The 9,414-nt window shown below is 49.2% G+C and overlaps 1 pseudogene; it reads left to right on the top strand.

The window, feature by feature from the left end:
• Positions 1–212: 212 nt before the first annotated feature.
• On the top strand, positions 213–981 carry LOC101390713 (lysine-rich coiled-coil protein 1-like; annotated as a pseudogene).
• The last annotated feature ends 8,433 nt before the right edge of the window (positions 982–9,414 follow it).

Here is a 9,414-nt window from a genome sequence, read left to right as displayed (position 1 = left end):
TGAGCTTTTTACAGATACATTTAGTAAAACATGTATGTGGGGTAGTGATATCGTTTGAATCACAAAGGATTTCACATTATGAGCTCTCCAGTTATTGCACATTCTCGCTATTTGGGGAAAGATCATGCTAGAAAACTGAAGGAATTAGTGGGTGAACATGATAAGATTTCTCCACCAAGTTCTCAGCCTGAGAAGGAGTATCCCTTGTTGTCAACCTAATGAAGCATTCAGAGAAGACATATGACTCTTTTCAAGATGAACTTGAAGATTACATCAAAGTGCAGAAAGCCAGAGGCTTAGAATCAAAGGTTGGCTTCCGAAAGATGAGAGAGGACTATTTGGAAACCTGTGGGTACAAAGCAGAGGTTGATTTCAGACCCAGGTATAGAATGTTTGATCAAAGACTCCTGTCTGAAACTGTCCAGACCTCCCCAAGATCATGCACTATTTCACAAACGGTGGAAAACTGATGACCGCAGTGGCTACCAGCTCATGACAGCAGGTGGAGACTAGACTCTCTGAGCTACTGTCAATTCACCAGGGACTGTTTCTCAGAAAACCCAGTACCCCTGAACCTTAGCCAGCAAGAGGATAATTGAAGCTCATACAGTGCAGAAACTGGTTACAAACACTTCTCAGAAAACAGTACCCATGCCCCCTGAGGCAGCCATAAACAGATGCATCAGAAAAGAAAAAGGCACCCAGAGGAAGGCAGAGGAAAACCAAAGGAGGAGCTGCCCAGGCATAAGAGGGAGAAAAGTTGCGAGGAAATAGATTCAGACAAACACAAGAGCATCCAAAGAACCAAAAGATAGGTGGAACCAGTCAGGGTCAGTACAGAAAGCTTCAGAATCCAAAGGAGGGAAAAAGCTCTGAGACGCAGCCTCTAAGAAAGAGGAATGGAAGCATAGAAAAGAGGAAAAGGAACAAGGCAAAGAACAGGAGGAAATGCTTTGGGACCAGTCTACACTTGGATTTTGAAGCTCTTGAGTTGGCTCTCCTGAGGTTAAGCTGAAAACATAGTTGAGGACCTTGGTTTTAGGATGTTCATGTTCATAACACTTCATGTATGAACAGCTTATCTACCTTCTAACAAAGGTCAAGTGAACAGAAAGTATTTAGTATGCTTACTCTCCAACATGGAAATTATTTTTCCTCATTTTCTAAAAGCATTATTACATTTTCCTTATATATAATGTAATTTCTCTTAATGCGAGTAGCTCTGCTTTTATTCATCAAATTGCTATGATGGTGGAAGTATTTTTTTCTCAGGAGGTCATTTATTTTAAATTGGAGGATTAATAGGCTTTGCAGAATCTATTTCTTGATTGGGTTTGTTTTAGTTTTGGGTGGGGTATTTTCGTATTCGTTAGTGTTCTCTATGAGGCAATTTAGATTGATTTTATTTCCTGTTAGATCTAACTTGCACTGTATTTTCTATATTGGAAAGTGGAAAATGAAATACATTATAATAATAATAATAATTAATAATAATAAATGTTACATATAGTTTTAAAAGTTTTAAAGGGTCTTTATACAAAATCAGTCTATAGTCTGCAAATGTTTATAATCAATTGTTCTAATTTGGGCAAAAAAAAAAAAAATCTCAAGATTCGACCTGGGTGGGTGGCAGAAGGGACGAGCCTGAGCATTCACCCCCTCTATGGGCCAGACTCCCGGCACCTGGTCAGCGAGGGAGGAAGTGCCACGAGTGTGGGGCAGAGGGGAGGTTCTTTAGCCCTGGGGGAGCCTGGCCAAGACTAGGGGAGAGAAGAAATCAGTGGAGGGAGTGGACACAGGTGGGCAGGGCAGTGTGGCCAGGCCATGGTGGGGAGGACACAGAAGACACAGCTCCAAGTCCATGCCAGCCCTGGTGGACTCTTTGGCCTGGCAGTGGAGGGAGCACTTTTGCCAAGAGGGAGGCTGCTTGTGGACCTGTGGACCAGGGCTTGGGAAGGCTAATTCTGGGCTTTGGGAGCTGGCAAGGAACCAAGTGGTTTTATCCCAGTGGCCTCATTATACAGATGAGGAGACTGAGGCTTGTGGCTGGGCAGGGGGGTAGTGGCTTTGTCCAGTTAGCCAGGACTCTAGGGCCGGGTCCTGCCAGCCTTCAGGGATGCCTCTCAAACCCCACACTGACAGCTAGCCCCCCTGCCACTCCTCTAAGGAAACTATAGGTGGGGAAGGCCTCAAGTAGCCAATGAAAAATGACAAACTATGAAAAAAGGAGCATCTGGAAGTGGCCAGGCCTCACAGACATGCCTTCCCCAGGGCCGGGCCTGTCTGGAGGAGGCTCAGGCAGGCACATGGTGCCTGTGGGTGCAGAGTCGGGGGGCCCTCTCTCTCCAGGGGAGCTCATCCAGGCTTGGGGCTTCGACGCTTCCCGCACTGATGACACCCCTGACTTCTGTCTCTCTCCAGACCAGCACCCCCAGCACCCAGCAGCCCGCCGTCATCTCCACTGGGGTGTCTAAAACACATCCCTGCTGTGTCGGGGCTGAAACACAACTCCCGATTTTCTCTTGCAAACCTGCTTCTCCCCAAACTCTCACAGACACTTCTAGGCTGAAAGCACAGACACCCCTCTGATTTCTTTTTTCCTCTACCCCTCATCCAACCCATCAGTTCCTGTCAGGTCTACACCCCCAAGTGGGTCCCACATCGATCCACTTCTCCCCAAGCCGCCGTGCTCTCCACTCTTCCCCTCTTTTCTCTCCTGGCCTCCACACAGCAGCAGAGGGAGTGTCTAACACAGAAGTCTGATCCCTGCGTCCTGCCTCTGCTAAAAGGCCTCCAGTGGCTTCTCATCAGACTTAGGATTAATCTGTACTCAACCACACTGGCCTTCTTGTTCCTCACACATACCCGGGGTGGGGTGGGGGGCTCCCACCTCAGTGCCTCTGCACTTGCTGTGTGCCTGGCTCCTTTCATTCAGATCTCAACCCCTAAATACCTCCTCGGAGTAGCCCCAGGGCCAGCTGTGCTAAAATGCCTCCCTAGCATCCCTATCACCTTCCCCTGCTTTATTTCTTCCTAGCACTTATGACCTGCTGACCCCGTTTTGCCTCTTCACTCCAGTGCAGGGAGATCTCTAAGAGCAGAGCTGGGTCTGCCGTGCTCCCTGCGGGGCCCCATCCCTGGGCACACCCTGCCTGGCTGACGGCACCTGCTCACTGCTCCCTGTGGCCTGAAGACAACACAGGTTTCCCTGCAGGTGGAACCCTGGCCCCGCCCGCCATGGTGCCTGGGAGATGCAGGTGCTCCCCCTTAACCCCCACACCTAGGCGGGCTTGAGGGGCCATCAGACTCCCTCCACACTAGACATCCGGGAATTCCGCTTTATCTGAGTCCCCTCCACGTTTTGCATCCTGTCGGCCATGGAGTTTTCCGTGAAGTTCACAACATAAAGGCCTTGAATCACCCCAATATATTAAAGTTATTTGAGAGACTGACACCAAGGAAACATTCCTCCTCACAGAGCACATTAGTGGAGGAGACATGTTTGATTATTCACTCAGCATCAACTGCCAGCTCCTTTGATCTCTGGCTGCCTGGTGGTTTTTCAGACACCCCCCCCCCAGGCCCCGGAGCTCACTGCCCGGCTGCAGGGGGGTGAGGGGCCAGAGCCCCTAACAACGTCCCTACGTGGGGTTTCACACTAGACATTTGCATCTTGAAGGCAGCCTTCCCCATAATCTCCACTGGTGAATTTCCTTTGTCTCCCCTTACCTACTGAAAAGCACTTAATGCCTCCTACATCCTAAATCCCAAATTGGGTCTTGACACCCTCCTGCCCAGCCCAGGCCTAGGCTGGAGCCAACCTCTTAGTTTAAAACGTATGGAGGAGACAGACGCTTTGGCCCTTGTTAACTGTTACCCTCGGCAGCCTGGCCCAAGCCAGCTGGGCCTTCCTGGGCAGGGGCCCCCATGCGGCAGGGCCTCTGAACCCCGTCCCGGGAATGGTGCCTCCTGCAGCACCTTGGTCTCCCACACCCGGGCTCCTGCCTAGGCCGCCAGAAACCCTCCCAGGTGGATGTGCCTCTGCTGGAGCTGTCGTGCCCATACCCCTCTTACAGATGACTATTCTGAGGCTCTTCTTGAGGAGCGTCACTCTCTTCAGAAATACGTCAGTAGTAGTTTGCCCGGTTTCTTTTTTTTCATCACAGATTTCCTTGTAAGCAGATAATACACCGTGATCATTGTTCTCTATTAATGAAAACCGTTTGGTGTTGGGGTCCATGTTTTCCAACTTTGTAAGGAGCTTGTTGAGGTCTGCAGAAGCCTCTGCTAAACCCTTTACTGTGAATTTTTGGGGGCGTTCTTCTTTTCCTTCTCCTGCAGTTTCCTTTCCTCTTGCCTCTTCTTCCATCATGTGACGTTACACCGGCTACGACGTCATTAGGTGACAGGAATTTTTCAGCTCCGTTATAATCTGATGGGACCACGGTCTAATATGCAGTCCGTCATTGCCTGAAACATCGTTCTGTGGCGCGTTAACTGTGTTGTCAGTTAGTGTAGTCAGCAGGTCACGAGGCGGCAGGGCCTCACAGCCATCTCTGCTGACAAGGAGACCCATGTTGACAACTAGGAGCTCCTTAAGACCATTGGTGAGGGTAGCTTCTCCAAGGTGAAGGTGGCTTGGCACATCCGGGACAGAGGTGGCTGTGACGGTCGTTAAGAAGAACAAGCAGAGCTCCTCCAGAATCTAGGGACTACTCCATGAAGTCCACAGCATGAGGCCTTGAATCACCCCAATATTGCAGAGTTATTTGAGAGACTGACACGAAGGAAGCATTATTCCTCGTCATGGAGTACATCAGCGGAGGAGACATGTTTAGTTATTTAGTGGACCACGGCCCCATGACAGAGGAAGAGGCCCACAGCAAACTCCAGCAGCTAGTATCTGCTCTACAGTACTGCCACCAGAAGGGCATCACCCAGAGGGACCTGAAGCTGAGAACCTGCTTTTCAATGCTGAGCTGAACAAGAAACTTGCAGACGTTGGCCTCAGCAATGAGTTCATTGGCCATAAGGTGAGTACCCACTGCGGTAGCCCCTATTACACTGTCCCCGAAGTCCACCAGGGCCCAAACTAAGACTGCCAAGTGGATGTGTGGAGCGTGGGAGTCGTTCTTTTTTGTTGTTGTTGAGAAAGATTTGCCCTGAGCTAACACCCTTGCCGATCTCCCTCTATTTTGTATGTAGGTCGCTGCCACAGCATGGCTGAGAAGTAGTGTAGGTCACTACCTGGGATCTGGACCCGCAAACCTGGGCCGCCAAAGCCGAGTGCACCGAACTTTAATAACCACTACGCCAGGGGCCGGCCCCTGGGAGTCGTTCTTTATATTACGGTCACTGGGTCCCTGCCTTTCGAGGGAGAGGACTTCTGGAATCCGCAGCAGTGGATACTAAGAGGGCGATACCACATTCCATACTTCTTACCATTTGAATGCGGACACCTCTTGGAAGAGATCCAGGATTCTTTAACAAGCAGGAGGTATGGGAATCACAAATGTGGAGGCCTATGACCTTATCCTTGTTTGAGTTGTAGCTGCTGAATCATAGAAAGGGTGTCCCTTTAAAAGTGGCCGCTAAGTTTGGGAGGACAGGTGCTGGTTTTAGCTTTGATTGGTAAAAAGCCGTGTGCCTCAAGGACGAATAGCCAGTATGCCTGTGTGTGTGTGCCCCCATGGTGGGGGAGGGAGAAGGGACAATTAACTGGTTACCTGCCCAGCCCTTGGAATGTGGCCTTGCTCCCTCACCTAGTAAAGGCATACCATCTTGGCTTCCTTTGTGGCAAAACAGGGGCAGTGGGAGTCTCCAATGATATTCCCTTGGAAATTATGCCAACAGAGTAGCAGGTCCGTTTTTGGGGTGACTTGCCTGTACTGGCCGTCCCTCTTGCTCCCAGTGAAATGATTAGACTTGAGGCTCTGTGGTGTTCGGCATTTTGGTCTTTTGGATTTAAAGGCAGACATACATTTATTTTTTTATTTGTTTTTTATTGTGGTAACACTGGTTTATAACATTGTATAAATTTCAGGTGTACGTCATTATACTTCTACTCCTACATAGATTACATCATGTTCACCACCCAAATACTAATTACAATCCATCACCACACACATGTGCCTAATCATCCCTTTTGCCCTCCTCCCTCCCTCCCAGACATACATTTGAAGCCTGGCTCGTGCACCCTTAATTTGGGAACACTTCTTGGAGTCTGAATCTTCACTCATATAACAAGAATACTCTGGAGTCAGACGACAGTGCACCTGAAAGTCTTGGAGCCCAGGAGGAGCTTGGGAGATGGTGGCTTTCCAGTTGGCCCATTGGTATTTTCCTCTCCTATGAGAGCCACGTGCTTCTAAGGTGCCTTGTGAATTTGGGGAGTTCTGTGCTAAGGCTGGAATGGCTCTGGAAGGTGCACGTGGGAGTAGGAAGTACCTTCAGGCCAGCTACCTTTGAGGACCAGGGCCCGGGAGACCTAGTTTAAATCCTCATACTGCCGCCAGCTGGCTGTGACTTTGAGCCATTGCCTTTGCCCTCTGAGCCTTGGTTCCCTTTCTGCACTCGAAAGGAGGGAATTGGATTTTGTCAGTCTCAAGTGCTCTCCCAGCACCTCAAGAGCCTGCCTGTATCTCCATGTGGGCAGAAGGTTGCTTTGGGCTTTGAGTCAAGTTGCTCTAGCATTTCTCTTGGGAACATAGACTCTTAGTTAGAGCTAGGTTTATTTCTGATCATTGGTCTCTTCCTCCCTTTCTTGAGTGGCTGAGTCCGTCTCTTGTGCCTGAAAATGGGCAAGGAGTAGAGGAAGGAATTAGGATACGACAGGTGAGGGTATCGGTGAGAGTTGCAGAATTCTGCGGCCCTTGAGTGTGTGGCACAAGTGACGTAACATTAGCAGTAACGGGGAATGGACTGCCAGCCACAAGACCAAGCTGCCGGGAGTTTCCTGTGCCGGGACCTCTGAGGCCCCAGGAGAGACAATTCATTTCTTCCTGGGCTGGCTTCTTTCTGCTTTCACAAGCGGCTTCTAAGTATTGCCGCGGGTCAGAAACTGTGGGTTGTAGACAGAGAAACGGCTTTGGGCTTGAGTCCTAGCTATGCTATGTGTAGCCAGCAGGGTGACCTTGGACAGGTCTGCAGGTCTCTCCCCCACTCCCTGCACACCCTCATCCCCCAGGGCTACTCCCCCACCTGTGCTTCCTGTCGCTGGGGGAAGGACTGAGTCAGCGCTGCTGCTTCTGCTGTGAGTACACGTGCACACTGCTGCTTCTTCCAGGTGGCCACAAAGCGGGCGCAGGCCAGGTGCCACAGCAAAGACAACAAGTCCCTTCATCGAGACCAGTGCCAAGGAGGCCATCAGTGTGGAGCAGGCGTTCCCAACGACTGCACGCAGTGCACTTAAACAGGTGGGTCTCTGGCAGCCGTCTGGCTCCCTCTGGTGATTGACCGTCGACCCAGCCCTTGCCTGGCTTCCCTGTGCTTAATCTTCCTTCCTAGCTGACTCTTTTCTTTGTAGCCAGAAAAACCCTGTATGTTTATCTGGGAAGGTAATGACACATTCTCCTTAAAGCTTCCAGAAATTCCACTTGTTTGTGAACGTCCTAAACGATGCGGGGGCACTGGAGACTGGAGCTGAAGCCACCCTTGCTTGACTGGGCATGTTCTTCTTCTCTTTCATGCTGTTAGGAGATCAGGCAGCTAGGAGGCCCTGGTCAGATTGCTCCTGTTTAAGGAGGGGATAAACTTAAATTCAAATCCCAGCTGCTACCCGTCATTAGATCGAGTTTTTTATCATATCTGAGCTTCGTCCCCTCATCTGTAAAATGAGAATATCTGCTTTGCAGGGTGGTTGTGAAGATCAAATGAGATGGACTTACTTTTGTCATTCTCATAAATGGTTATATTTGGTCACCGGGAAGGTTAACCAGAAGCTCTGGGAATTGCGTTGCTTGAATAAAGTTTTCCTACATTTTCTTTCTTGTTTGTGTTGTTTATTCAACTATTCCCAGGAAAAAAACCAGTTACTTCTTGTTGGCATGTGCGAGTTGGAGGCGCTTTTGATTTATCAGCTGTTAGGGCTGGTGAGTTAAGGCAGCTTGTGAGGCATCATCAGGTGTCTGTGGTAGTCAGACACAGATTGGGGTGGGGGTGGGGGAGGTCAGAGGTAGGTACACATCAGAAGATGCAGAGAACATTTGAGGGAGCACATGGGGGCTGTAAAGGGCAAGGCAGAGTCTCCTCGTCTGGGAAACTGAGTTTATAGAAGGCGGCGGTTCTCAGCAGGACGGGGCATCGGGACCTGTGGGCAGGGAGATATTTGGAATGGGTCGTTCCAAGGACTGGGGGCTGCACTGAGTGTTCCATAATGAAACGGGACAGTCCTAACCAATGAAGAATTGGCCCACCCCAAATGTCAGGAGAGCCCCCGCTGAGAAACACTGATACAGTGGGAAGGAACTGACTGGGATACAGACTCGAGGCCTTTTTGCGTCCCTCTTCCCCGCTTCCTTTAGCCTACCCTTGTACCTAGATTAATAACCTAGTGTGTTTTTCCTGGTGTGCATATAATTGCATGTGGATCTAAATGTGTATGGGGAGTTGTTTTCCACCAGTTCCCTGTTGACTAGCATCACTGTTGGGGTTTTTCTCTCTGAATATTGCTGTGCCTATAGCCTTATTATAATGCTTTCATTTCTATGAGCTAGCCTCTTAGCAGTAAGATGGTTAGATTGAGAAGTTTGTGTATTTTTAAGAGATGGTGCCAGATGACTTTCCCCAAGGGCAGTACTGCTTCGGTTCCCACCAGCAGTGCGAGTTTTCTTTCTCTTACCTCCCCGCCAGCAAGCAGCAGGATCATGCGTAACTCCACTGACACTCTGCCTGTCTTCCGGTGTTCTCTGCTGCAGCCAGCCAGGACATAGCACTTGCCAGGGCACCTGTCAGTTCTCACGAGCTCTTTGTGAATTGAAATTAACTTCACCTGTACTGCAAGTGCTTTTTCCAACTCTGCTGTCTTTTTCTACAGATACTTTGGCCATAGAAAAAAGGTTAATTTTTTAGTCGGGTATTTCAATTTGAATTTCTAGGTTTCCTGTGTCTAAATTGGGTGTTGTCTAATTCAACTGGAAGGTATTTCAGCTTATGGCAGGAAATAGGGACTCACCTTTTTCTTTCAGAGGGATAGCCAGTTGTTTCAAATATTAGTAGTTACTTGTTAGCTTTTTCCCACTGGGTTGACACATTATCTTTGTGGTATTAAATGTTCGCTTATATTGGGATCTATTTCTGGTCTCCCCAAACTGCTCTGGCATCTGCGTGTTTCTTGCCTGGACCATCTTGATTTGACTGCCTTCGTAATATGGTTTGACCTCTGATAAGGCAAGTCTCCCCTGACTAGTCTTTTTT

Source organism: Ceratotherium simum, chromosome 5, assembly GCF_057802395.1.
Source record: "Ceratotherium simum simum isolate JZ-2026a chromosome 5, ASM5780239v1, whole genome shotgun sequence".
NCBI lineage: Eukaryota > Metazoa > Chordata > Mammalia > Perissodactyla > Rhinocerotidae > Ceratotherium > Ceratotherium simum.
Note: the sequence above shows the minus strand (reverse complement) of the source record. Positions and strands in the feature narration are given on the sequence as shown.